The sequence below is a fragment of the Cetorhinus maximus genome, chromosome 29 (assembly GCF_964194155.1).
Source record: "Cetorhinus maximus chromosome 29, sCetMax3.hap1.1, whole genome shotgun sequence".
In the NCBI taxonomy this organism is placed as follows: Eukaryota; Metazoa; Chordata; class Chondrichthyes; order Lamniformes; family Cetorhinidae; genus Cetorhinus; species Cetorhinus maximus.
The window spans coordinates 6,656,939-6,670,750 of NC_135907.1; the positions used below are offsets into that span (position 1 = coordinate 6,656,939).

General features: G+C 49.5%; 1 pseudogene; it reads left to right on the plus strand.

Annotated features, from left to right (window-relative positions):
* Window positions 1-7,457: 7,457 nt before the first annotated feature.
* On the plus strand, window positions 7,458-7,628 carry LOC144669862 (U2 spliceosomal RNA; annotated as a pseudogene).
* Window positions 7,629-13,812: the final 6,184 nt, after the last annotated feature.

Genomic DNA, 13,812 nt, shown 5'->3' on the forward strand with positions numbered 1-13,812 from the left:
AAGGCATTTGATACAGTGCCACACAGACTTGTGAGAAAAGTTATATCTCATGGAATAAAACAGACAGTAGCAATGTGGATAGAAAATTGACTGAGTGACAAGAAACAGAGAGTAATAGTTAATGGATGATTTTAGGGCTGGAGGCGGGTTTGTAGTGGAGTTCCCCAGGGGTCAGTATTGGACCCTTGCTTTTCCTGATATATATGAATGGTTTAGACCTTAGAGTAGAGGAAAATTTTTCAAAATTTGCAGACGATACAAAACTTGGAAGCAACTGTGAACCGTGAAGAGGGCAGTGGAGAACTTGAAAAGGACACAGACTAGTTGGTCGAATGGGCGGATATGTGGCAGATGAAGTTCAGTGTGGAGAAATATGAGCTGATGCATTTTGGTAGGAAGAACATAGAGAGACAGCACAAAATAAAGGGGGCGTCGACACAGATGGACCTGGGTGTGTATTTGCATAAGTCATTAAAGGTGGCAGGACAAGTTGAGAGAGCAGTTAACACAGCGTTCAGTATCCTAGGCTTTATTAATAGGGGCTTGTATAAGACACGAGTTAGACCACAGCTGGAGTACTGCGTACAGTTCTGGGCACCACATTTTAGGGAGGATGTGAAGGCATTGGAGAGAGTGCCGAAGAGGGATGTGGAAGATCAGTTACGGAGTAAGATTGGAGACGTTGAGACTGTTTTCCTGAGAGAAAAGAAGGCTGAGAAGAGAGTTGATAGAGGTATTGAAAGTCATGAGAGGTCTGGAGAGAGTAGATAGGGAGAAATTGTCCCCACTTGTGAAATGATCGAAAATGAGGGGATACAGATTTAAAGCAACGGGTCAAAGAAGCAGAAGTGACATAAGAGAAACCGATTTCACACCGTGAGTGGCTAGGGTCCGGAATGCACTGACTGAGAGTGTGGTTCAATCAAAGCATTCAAGAGGGAATTAGATAATTAGATGAAAAGAAACAATCTGTAGGGTTATTGGGTGAGGGCAGGAGAATGGCACTGGGTATTGAGATGCTCATTCAGAGAGCCAGTACAGACACGATGGGCCGATTGGCCTGCTTACGCACCGTAACCATTGTGTGATCGTGAATTTAGACGCTTGTCAGCAGCTGTGTAAAGTCTATGAGCTTTGAGCTGGGAGCTTGCTGTACTTTTAAGAGCGGTATCAGCAGTGGCAGCAGAGAACTGGTTTAAAATGTTGTGAGGTAAAAGCTGCAGTGGAGTGAGAGAGAGAGAGAGAGAGTGGTGGAGAGGTGTATTTGCAAGTGAATGGTGCTTTTGTATGAACGGTTTTCCAGGATTTGGGGCTCCATTGTCCAAAACAACTTCTTTCACTGCCCAAAATAGGCTAAAGACTGAACTCAATGGGCAGAATTTTTGGCTTGGTGGGCGGGCGCGTGTCCGATTCGCTCGAGCCTGAAATGAAACATGTTGACATCAGCCGAGCGTCCCAACGTCAACGCGCACTCTCGCGATATTTCGGTGCATCATTAAATATTGGCCTACGCTGCACCTGCAGAACAAATGAAGCAAACTCAGGCCAATAACACAAAATCAAATGTCATTTAATGTTGCAGGTGACAGATTCCTGAACTGAACATTAACCGGTGTTGTTTGTCACACCATTAAAAAACTCAAAGCAAAATGGGGGAACAAAACATCACCCGTGACAAGACCATCTTGTGCTTAAGGTGCTTTAAATTTACATTTGTGGGTGCTATGTCTAGGTGCTGCCCCCTCACTGGCACTGGCATTGGAGGCAGCCTGCTGACTCTGCTGCCTTGTTGGCCTGGGTGACCTTGGCGGTCGTCCTCTGGCCAGTGGAGCCTGTGCTGTCCCCACCTGGGAGGGAGCGGCCAGTGCCATGGCTGCCATCTCCCCAGTCGCCGCAGCCTCATCAGATGCCACGGTCACTGGCAGAGGGGCAGAGGGGCTGCTGCCATCATCCGTAGAGCCCTGAGAGGAGCCCGCAGAGACAACAGGCAGCTCGTGCGCCAACGTGAGGTCACTCAGGACCTCCCTGCTCACCATTGATGGACGGGCACCTAGCTGGTATACTGGGTACCCCATCCATCTCACACACGGACACTGACCACCTGAGGTCATTGCCGGTGTGAGCGCTTGCAGGTCCGAGTGTATCCCCAGGGACCCCTGATCCTGTCCCTGGGGCAGCCTCTCCCTGACAGTCACCACTCTCTCCTTGGCTGAGGCAGTGCGCTCAGTGGTCATGCTCCGCATGGACTCCTCCATAACGGAGACCATGGCGCACATACCCTCATAGATCTCCGCTAGATCCTCCCGCACACCCCGCTGGACGTCCAGCATCTGCTTCCTAATGGACGACTCCAGAGGCTCATCATCAGCCTTCGACTGAGCATCGTCCTGGTCTCCAGCAGTCCTCCGACTGCCAGCACCCTGGGCACTCTCTGCCTCCGCCTGCACCTCAAACGAGTGTGAAGTGCCCTCACCAATGTGCACTGAGATACTGGACGGCCATCTAATGCTGGTATCTGCGCTGGTGCCTGCTTGACAGAGCGGGTGTGAGGCAGGCGCGTGGGGAACATGGTGATCTTCCGGGGTCAGGGGTGGCCCTTCAGGGTCCTGAGTGCGAGCGCCTGCTGCTGAACCCAAAAGGGAGAAGATGAACATGTCGTTAGTGAAAGTCATCAGACTCTCACTGTACATGCCAGGCACCCTGGTGAGACAACGGAGATCTGCTTCATGGTGCCCTCGTCTTTTGATTGTCAATGGGGACTCCAGGTTCGAGGCGCACATCAATGAAGAGGCTACACTAGAATGGTTGCACAAGCTGAAGTTCTCACCTCAGTGCGCTGCACTCTGACCTTCGTCTGATACCCCAACCTCACCATGGCTGGTTGACCGAGGTACTTGCTGCCCCTCGAGTTCCAAGGCCTTCTGCTTATAGTGAGTGAGGATGAGGAGGTGTGGGGTTCCCCGCCAGTCTGTGACCTCTCAATATTGTTATGGGATGTCTTCTCCTGAAAGTATAGAGGAGCAGTGAGTCCACTCTCTACCTGCAGCGCCATTGCAGCCAGTCCAACCCCAGCTGAGGACCATCTCGCAGGGCACATCCGATTCGTGGCACTCGACCCGCAAGGCACTCAGTCCATGCAGCCAGGGCTCACCCCCTTGGCGAACTTCGGCATCATTGGCAGCTGCCACTGACTGTAACACCCCTGAGGTCCATGGGGGATGGCCAGCCCCTAACTGTTCTCCACACTGACCCATGCCAACATGCTACTCATGGGCACTCATCCTTCCTAAGAATGGGTTTGGGTGCATGCCCAGTGCTCTTATTACCATTGCCACTCATTCCTTCCAGTTTCTAACACATGCCCCGGACCCTCCGAACCATATCCCCAGCACCTTCAGGCCGTCAGCCCTGACGGTGAAGGGGACAAAGGATCGGTCAGCCCAGTTCCCAAAGAACATGGCCTCGCTCTTCCCACGATTTACCTTGGCTCCCGAGGCTAGTTCAAACTGGTCGCAGATGTGGATCAGTCTGCGCACCGACAGTGGATCCGAGCAGAAGACGGCGACATCGTCCATGTACAGGGAGGCTTTGACCTGAGTGCCTCCACTGCCTGGGATCGTCACTCCTCTTATGCCCGGATCCTTCCTGATGGACTCAGCAAAGGGTTCTATGCAACACACAAACAGGACAGGCGAGAGAGGACAGCCCTGCCTGACTCCAGATTTAATGGGAAAGCTATCTGTTTCCCACCCATTGATTGAGACTGCGCTACTGATGTTAGTGTAGAGCAGTTGGATCCAGTTGCGAATTTCGTCCCCAAACCCCATTTTGGAGAGCACATCCACCATGTAGGTGTGCGATATTCTGTCAAAGGCCTTCTCCTGATCCAAGCTGATGAGGCAGGTATCCACACCCCTGTCCTGTACATAGGCAATCGTATCCCTGAGCAGCGCCAGGCTGTCAGAGATCTTCCTGCCCGGCACAGTGCAGGTCTGGTCAGGGTGGATCACCAATTCCAGAGCGGATTTGACCCGATTGACGATGACCTTGGACAGAAGCTTATAGTCCACATTCAACAGTGAAATGGGTCACCAATTTCTAATTTCCTCCCTTCCCCCCTTGTGCTTGTAGATGAGGGTGATGATGCCTTTCCTCATGGATTCTGACATACTGCCGGCCAGGAGCATACTCTCGTACACTCCTAGCAGGTCTGGGCCGATCAAGTCCCACAGAGCCGAATACAACTCCGCCAGCAAGCCGTCGCTTCCAGGAGTTTTACTCTTCTCGAAGGACTCAAGGGCCTTAGTCCCTGGAACAGAAGATGATCTTGGAGGCCTCCGAGGCAAAGAGCGAGGCTTGCTGGCTCTTCACCTCTTGGAGTTCCTCCTTGACATCGACCCCCATCGACTGCAGCCAGAGCAGATTCTGCATGTTTTTCTGGAGTCGGGACATTTCCCTCTGTTCCTTTCTAGCTTTCTGGGTGCCTTTGAGGATGAAAAACCTCTTGATGCTTACCTTGATCACTTTGGAGAGAGAAACTGAGTGAACTTTTCAGGTGAATGACCTTTCATCACAACCTGAAACGTTAACTCTGTTACTCCACACAGAGGCTGAAAACCTGCTGTGTATTTCCATCATTTTCTGTGTGTATTATCACAGAGATATTCTGTTTCTGCTCATTACTGAATATTCCAAACACTTTACTCCATGAAGCACTTTTGAAGTGTTGAAATGTGTTTTGCTGTTGTAAGTGTGGCAGTTATTTTGTACCCAGCAAGGACCCATATACAACAGCGGGATAATGACAAATAACCTCTTTTAACTGATGTTGGTTGAAGAATAAATGTTCAGCAGGAAACCAGGGAGAATTCCCCAGCTTGAATCGTACCTGGGATCTTTTTCAGCTACTTGTTAAAGCCTTGATTTCCGATCTCCTCCAACAGGACTGTCAGCTTGGATTAAGTGCACAAATCTCTGGAGTGAGATTTGAACCCACAACCTTCTGCTTGAGAGGCTACAGAGTCAGCAAGTGAAGCACAGGAGTAAATGGAGCTGGATCGTGAGTTTGGAGCTATACTGATGTAAGTGAAGATACTTTTAGTCAGCTGAATGGAGTGTCTCTTTAAATCTCTGCGTAGCTCTTTTCACAGACATTCTGTAAACAGCTTTTGGCTGGGTGGGTGGGGGAGGGGGGGAAGCTGTGTTGTTTTTTACAACTGTCCCTAACCTGTTTGACCAGAATTTTCTATTTTAAATTCAGACTTTAGCGACATGTCCTCTTTGTTTTCAGTTGTCTCACTGCCCCCCTCACATCAGTGTCTTAGCTTTTCACATTGACATTTTTTTTGCTGATGTCTTGAAATTCTTTAATGTTTCTTTCCATTCCCTGGTGTAAATATCATCTCAGTCGTCTGCACACAAGTTTACAGCACAGAAACAGGCCGGGACAATTCCGGTTCGACTGTCATCTGGAAATTGGGCCCAAATAGCGTTTGAAAGTGCACTGGTATGGTTATGCTTCGAGTTACCGTTAATTAAATTGCACAATCAGAAAGGAAAAATCTAAGATCAACCAACGCAATCAGGCAGAATAATAGAAAGCAATCTTTTCTTTGTTTTCCATAAGCAGCATTCCTTGAGCTATTTAATAGAGGCAGCACTGATGTTGATTCTATTGCTACCACTGAAAATACTGTAACTCCTTCCGCTGACTGGAAAGGCGTCAGCAACAGTTGCGCCTGCGCACTCGGGCCTCACTGTTGAATAGAAAAGTAGAGAGCTGATGCTTCAGTTATTCAGGGCATTGGTGTGACCCCATCTGGAGCACTGTGTACACTATTGGTCTCCTTATTTGAGGAAGAATGTCAATGCGTTGGAAGCCATTCAGATACGGTTTACCCAACTAGTACCTGGATTGGGCGGATTGCCTTATGAGGAAGGATTGGACAGGCTAGGCCTGTATCTGCTGTAGTTCAGAAGAGTAAGAGGCGACCTGATTAAAACATACAAGAAGCTGAGGGGCCTTGAGAGGGTGGATGTGGAGAGGATGTTTCCTCTTGTGGGAGAATCTTGTATTTGGGGCCACTGTTTAAGACAGAGGTGAGGGGAAATTCTTTTCTCTCAGAGGGTCGTGAGACTTTGGAATTCTCTTCCTCAACAGGCGATGGAAGCAGAATCGTTGAATATTTTTAATTATTGAGAAGTAAGTGGGTGAAAGGTTATCGAGGGTAGGGGGTAATGTGGAAATGAGGTTACGATCAGATCAGCCGGGAGCTTATTGAGTGGCAAAGTGGGCTTGAAGGGCTGAGAGGCCGACTCCTGTTGCTAATTCATATGTTCATGTGTTTTTGTTAGTAACATGAAGAGGTTTTCACCCTCAAAGGTATTCAGAAGGCAAGAGAGAGAGGGAGAGGCTGGGGGAACGTTTCCTGTCTCCAGAAAAACCTGCTCCAGCTGCAGTCGATGGGGGTGGATGTCAAGGAGGAACTCCAATAGGTGAAGAGCCAGCAAGCCTCGCTCTTTGCCTCGGAGGCCTCCAAGATCATCTTCCGTTCCAGAGTCCGCTCCGTGGAGCAGGATGAGACGTGCTCACGTTTCTTCTTCCAAAAGGTACACAGAGAGAGCTCTGTGATCAGCAGCCTGAAGGAAGAAGACGGCTCAGTAAAGTCATCGCAGTCCGACATTTTGAGGATCAGCAAATCCTTTTATGTCGGATTGTATGACGTGAAGCCCACAGACAGTACGGAGTCCCAGTCCTTCCTGTCCTCCATTACAAAGGGCTTTGATGACAGTACATGGGAGAGTCTGGACAAACATGGTGGATGTGCTCTCAAAATGAGATTTGGGGAGGGAATCCGCAACACGGCAGGAGTCTCACCCCCTCTGCACGTTCCCCTTGAGGTGGCTGTGGTGGGGACAAGACCGTTGTTCACCTCCTTGTGGTTGTGCCTTTGCAAAGAAGGTCTGGACGTCGGTGATAGACGCTCTTTGGTCTGCCTGAAACTTGTTGGACTTCCAGCGCAAAGAGTTGTCCCCGACCGAGTGTTGCAGACTGGCACGTTCCAAGGTCCAGGACTACGTGCTGAGGGACGCACTAAAGCTTGGGGCAGCCACCGCAAAGGCGCAATGGGGAAGGGTCGCTGTCTAAGACCTTTCTGCCACAGTGCACCCAGGGACTGGGAAATGTTGAGAGCCCCTCGGGCTGTACAGCTCCAAATGAATGTCTGCAGTGAATACTAATTATATTGAAGCACCTCAGAGAGCAACATGATGTATGTTGATAACTCCAATACTTTTGTCTGATTGTCTGCATTGACCATATTGAAATGATTGTAATATTCATTGATTGTATCGATGCACCTTGTGATCAATGTGTAAAAGTTGAATCTGATTGTAGTTTTGTGATGGTGATTTTGAAATGTTTTGGAATGTTCCTCCAGATATTTTATGAATAAAGTATATTTTTCAAAAAAAAATCTGTTCTTATCAGTTTAATATCCGATACGTCCTTTATCTGGGGACCAAATATTAAATTTATTTTTGGAGCAGGGAGATGGAACAGGATCTTTCTCCGTCCATTCCACACATCGACCCGGTATTGCAGCGTCTTCAGGAATGGTGCAGTTTTGCCCTCTACAGGGTGAAAGGGAAACTGAAAAGAAGAAAAAGTCATTCAGAGCATTGTCCTGCTTTCCATCATTGATCTGGTTGAACTGAACTTGTGCTGAGTGGCAGGACAGGCTCATTGGTGCCAGACTGAGTGATGCCCCCTTTACCTTTAATTTCTCCTTTAACTCCTCTCAATTCCTCCAAATAAAAGGTGTGGCCATGGGTACCCGCACGGGCCCCCGCTATGCCTGTCTCTTTATGGGGTATGTGGAACATTCCTTGTTCCAGTCCTACTCCGGCCCCCTCCCACAACTCTTTCTCCGGTACATCGATGATTACTTCGGTGCTGCTTCATGCTCTCGTCGGGAACTGGAAAAATTTATTAATTTTGCTTCCAATCTCCACCCCTCCATCATTCTCACATGGTCCATCTCTGACACTTCCCTTCCCTTCCTTGACCTCTCTGTCTCAATTTCTGGTGATAGACTGTCCACCAATATCCATTACAAGCCTACCGACTCCCACAGCTACCTTGACTACAGCTCCTCACACCCTGCTTCCTGTAAGGACTCCATCCCATTCTCTCAGTTCTTTTGCGTCCGTCGCATCTGTTCTGATGCTGCTACCTTCAAAAACAGTTCTGCCACCACCAAACACACCTTCCCTTCACCCCCCTTGGCGGCATTCCGTAGGGATCGTTCCCTCCGGGACACCCTGGTCCACTCCATCACCCCTACTCCTCAACCCCCACCTATGGCACCTCCCCATGCACACGCAAAAGATGCAACACCTGCCCCTTCACTTCCTCTCTCCTCACCGTCCAAAGGCCCAAACACCCGTTTCAAGTGAAGCAGCATTTCACTTGCATTTCCTCTGACTTAGTCTACTGCATTCGTTGCTCCCAATGCGGTCTCCTCTACATTGGAGAGACCAAACGTAAACTGGGCGACCGCTTTGCAGAACACCTGCGGTCTGTCCGCAAGAATGACCCAAACCTCCCTGTCGCTTGCCATTTTAACACTCCACCCTGCTTTCTTGCCCACATGTCTGTCCTTGGCTTGCTGCATTGTTCCAGTGAAGCCCAACTCAAACTGGAGGAACAGCACCTCATCTTCCGACTAGGCACTTTACAGCCTTCCGGACTGAATATTGAATTCAACAACTTTAGATCTTGAACTCCCTCCCCCATCCCCACCCCCATTTCCGTTTCTTCCCCCTCCCTTTTATTTTTTCCAATAATTTATATAGATTTTTCTTTTCCCACCTATTTCCATTATTTTTAAATTTATACCTTTTATGCCCTGTTAGTCTTATATCACCCCACCCCCACTAGAGCTGTACCTTGTGTGTCCTCCCATCCATTCTTAATTAGCACATTCGTTTAGATAATACCACCACCTTCAACACCTCTTTGTTCTTTTGTCTCTGACATCTTTTGGTTATCTGATCCTATCACTGCTTGCTTGTCCCTACAACCACACCACCCCCCCCCCCGCCCGACTTCTCTCCCCCCACCCCCCCACCTTAAACCAGCTTATATTTCACCCCTCTCCTAGTTTTACTCAGTTCTGTTGAAGGGTTATGAGGACTCGAAACGTCAACTTTATTCTTCTCCACCGATGCTGCCAGACCTGCTGAGTTTTTCCAGGTAATTCTGTTTTTGTTTTGGATTTCCAGCATCCGCAGTTCTTTGTTTTTATATCTGAATGATGCCCCCCGTTGGATTTTGGTGCAACTGCAGGGCTGCTGCTGGTTTGCACTTGTGCTGCTTGTCAGGGTGGAGCCCGGGACTGGACGATGCCCCCTGTTGGATTTTGGTGCAACTGCAGGGCTGCTGCTGGTGTGCACTTGTGCTGCTTGTCAGGGTGGAATCCTGGACTGGAAAATGCCCCCTGTTGGATATTGGTACAACTGCAGGGCTGCTGCTGGTGTGCACTTGTGCTGCTTGTCAGGGCGGAGCCCGGGACTGGACGATGCCCCCTGTTGGGTTTTGAAGCTGTTGCAGGCGCTGCTTCAGGGAGGCAGCATCAAGCAAGAAAGGTCCTGATGCTCAATGCTGGCTGTCGGGTCTTCAGCCCGTGTTCGGCCACACGCAGCAAAACGGACGGTGAAGCCGGAGGCCGAGGAAGACGGGACGGGTGCATGGGTTTCTGGGTTATCGCTTCTCGGCCTTTTGGCTAAGATCAGTTGTAGTGAAGCGACGGCTAAAACCAAAGGAGCCCCAAACCAGGGGGTACGTAACACCGTTCGGGTGACAGTGAAGGACAGTGAAGGAGGAGCACCCATGGATCGGGCCTTCCTCATCAAGCGGATCCTGTTGAAGGCGTTTGGATTGGAAGCGGAGGAGAGCTACTCCCTGCAAGACTTCCCCAGCGCTGGATATTTCGACGTGACCTTCAGGAATGTTGCTGCCTGCGTCAAGTTCCTGAAGGTGTTCGAGGAGAAGAGAGACCAGCCGGAGATGAAGATCCTGATGGTGGAGCCGCTCTTTGCTCTGCCGTTGCAACGGGACCGTGTGGTGACGGTGCATCTCTACAACCCCCACGTCGCTGTCGCCGACGTGTTCACCTTCCTCGCCAGGTACGTCGACAAGGTTGGGAGCTGCACCGAGGTTAGAGACGCCTTCGGGATTTGGACCAGCAAACGCCAGGTTAAGGTCACGCTCAAGACCGACGGTAAGGGAGCCGTCTTCCACCCTCCTTCCAGATTTGCTATCGGGGGAAGCCGTGGCTACCTGGTCTACGCTGGACAACCCAAACTTTGTCACTCATGCGGCAAGTCTGGTCATGTGGCGGCCAACTGCAGCGCCGCCCTCTGCAAGAACTGCAAACAGGAAGGGAACCAGACAAAGGACTGAAAACAGACTAAGTGCTGCAACCTGTGTGGCGAGGCAGGTCACCTCTACAGGACCTGCCCCAAACGCTGCCTCACTTATGCACGGGCAGCCAACGCCAATGAGGGGGAAGCAGAAGAAATGCTTCGTGTCACTACTACCAAGGACTCTTGTAACACTCCAAACACCATGGCCCCCAGTGAGAACAACGGGACAAAGGAGGACACAGAGAGAGACTAGGTGGAGGATAAGATTGAGGCAGCAGACAGCCAATCAACAGCACTGCCCCCTGAACCTCCCACTCCTCAGGAGAGCGAATCAATGGAGGAGGAAGCAGCGGAAAATCAGCAGGGGGAGTGGCAGCTGGTGAAGAGAGCCAAAAGGAAGAAGGGGCTAAGAAGGGACCAAGCCACTTCCCAGACAAGTGGCAAGAGGCGTCTCCTATCCGACACGGATGACAAGGACAGCTGCTCTTCAGACGAAGAAAGGTAAGGGCGGCACCTACAGAAGAAGCGGAAAAGCTCTAGGGAGTTGGAGGACGAGACACCCGAGCTCCAGAACATTGGCGACAATGAGGAGACCAGCGCACCCCGACTTTGCCCACAACCTGAAGAGGCCAGTGCACCCCAACCCCAGCAATCTGGGAGCAGTGAAGCGCTCAGCGCACCCCAGCTCCGGGAAGCCGGGAGCAGCGACGCCCCAGAGGGGGAGAGGATTGGGGAAGCTTCTCCAACAGAGGACATTTCAAATCCCGTCCTCTACACGAATCCCCAGATGCCACCTGAGCAGAACATCTCCAATGGGGAGGTTCAGGACAGTTTCCTCAGCCCATCCAAAGTGAGGCAATTTGTGAACACTATGGGTATGCAGGAGCAGACCAAAGGTCTCGGACTCTCAGAGACAACAGGTTTGGTAAGACACTAAATGCTTTAAAATGGGTGTAAAGATTGTATCCAGAAATGTGCGTAGCATTAAATCTACTACTCGATGTGTTGCGACCTTGGACTACCTTGCCAAGGTCAAAGCTGACCTGTTGTTTCTGCAGGAGTGTGCGATACCACTTCTCATCTCCTGCAGGGGTCCAAGTGAGGCCTCACCCTCCCACTTCAATCCAGCTTCACTCTCTGCAACATCAAACATTCCAGTTAGAGAGGGGAAAGGGGGACGTCCAACATCTAGAGGATCAATGTCCCACCAGCTTCAGGTACAAGATCTCTCCTTCCTCTGGGACCTAACCACAACTCCCTTGTGGCACCACAGTTACCCACATGGCAACAGGCACAAATGTCAATGCTCGATTCCTCCAATGGGGTCCAGCTAAACAAGAGAAAGATCCCATCAACCAGGTTGTGCATCACATCCCCACACAACATCCCTGAGGGAGAGAGAGGGGGAACTGACACATTCTGCACCTTCTGGAAAGTACAAGCTTTGTTCCTGGAATCCCTCTGATCCAATGGAGCAACTTTCAGGTGACAGGTGATGAAAATCTGAGGGACACATTCAACACAAGTCATGATTCAGTGACTCCCTCCCAACATGGAGACCCCAATGATCAGCTTCCTCTTACCAAGGAACGGTCATCTCCAAGGAAACGGAACACATCCAGGTCAAAGCGGAGCTTGTCCAGCTCCCGCTCGTCTCTTGGCAACACAAAAGTTGAAAAGGAGTCCTCAGCTTTGCTGTCCAGGAGGCAACTGAAGAAAGATTAAAAAGGGACAGGAAGTGAATCAAGTGAAGCCATTGAGATGGGACCAGCTGGAGAAAGCAGAGAGATCCTTGCCCATTGTGGTCAATGAAGCTGTATCTCCGGGTGGAGTCCTTGTCTGGGCTCAGTGTAGCTACACAGCGGTCAATGTAGAGCTTCAGGGGCATGTGGTTGATCATTGAAACAGAGGCCTCAATGTGAATGAGCTCACCCAGGTAGTAGACAGTCGAAGTGCGCTCTGTAAGCCAGTCACCTGAAGTACAAGAGGACAAGGGTTAGAGACAGTGGCTGTAACTCCCAGTGAGTGACTACAGGAAATCACTCCCCATCCACCCATCACATACCATTCATTAGGCGCAGAGAGAATGACAGATGCCCTTCTCCAGACTTGGTGGAGCTGAATGGGATCCAGGTGGGCTTGATGGGGTCACTGCTCACATTGCCCTTCCTGGAAAGGCAGGGGAGTCATTTTAGGACATCTTCAGAGACCACCAGCAGCTGTAGATCTTATTGACAAAGCGAATAAAGATTCTCACCTCAAATAACGACACTCAATGGGAACGACAGCTCCATTTGTTCTCACAATGACAGATCCATGATACTCTGGGGTGTGGTTCAGGTGGGTGGTGTAGATGAGGAAATCTCCAATCATCTGAAAGAATCAGGTGAAGGAATGAAGAACTGATCTGAAATGAGAATGTTCTCCACAGGGGCTAACAATGAAGTCATCCCATCCCCTGAAAACAATTCTGAGGGGGATGGACAGGATCAGTGTGAAGAGGCTGCTTCCCCCCAGCCGGAGGAGAGTTGATTATTAGGGGTAGGCATCTCAGGTCAGGGGGTCACTTAAGATTAATGTGACAGGGAATTACTTCATACAGCAGGTGGTGAATGTTTGGGATTCTATCCCAGAGAGCTGTGAATGCTCAGTCACCGAGTACATTGGAGACAGATGGATTTATTTTGGGGAATGAAGGGAATGTTATGATGTGGCAGATGATGCTAGTCAGGTGGATCAAATCCACGAGGGAAACTTGATTAGGCACTCAACTGTTTTGCAATTAGTATTTTATTTTGAGATCAGTGCCCGGAATTCAGGAACAGCAAAGACTGCCACAAATTCAGGAGGTTTAGATAAAAATGTAAACATTTAAAGAAAAGATTAAGCACATCCATTATGTCTACAAATTACTATAAGAACTCCCAAAATTCTGATTAATCTGGCTCCCAGTGACACCTTCATTAAGGCAACAGTTAAAAAACAGATTTGTACAGACCCAGGCAAAGCAACACCACCTGGACAGGAGAATTCAATACGAGTTGACACATCCTTGGTTCCTTTAGACAGGAACTTGATGCAGAGGCTGGAGGCTTCTCACATTTATGAAAGATCTTAGGATGTCTTCAATACTGACTCAGCCTCATCCTCTCTACAGGTAAATTCCATTGTTCCCATATCTTGTTGCAACTTCACTTTTCATAATATAAAAGTTTAGTACTAATTTATCAATAACCTTTTGAAAAAAATTAACACTTCAGCTTAGTTTCTGAAAGCTGGGTGTCACATCCCACCATTGCTTGGAAATTCAAGCTATCCAAATTTATATGAAAAAGCAAATTTTCATCACATCTCATTCTAAACCTGGTTCGATTAAACTGGACT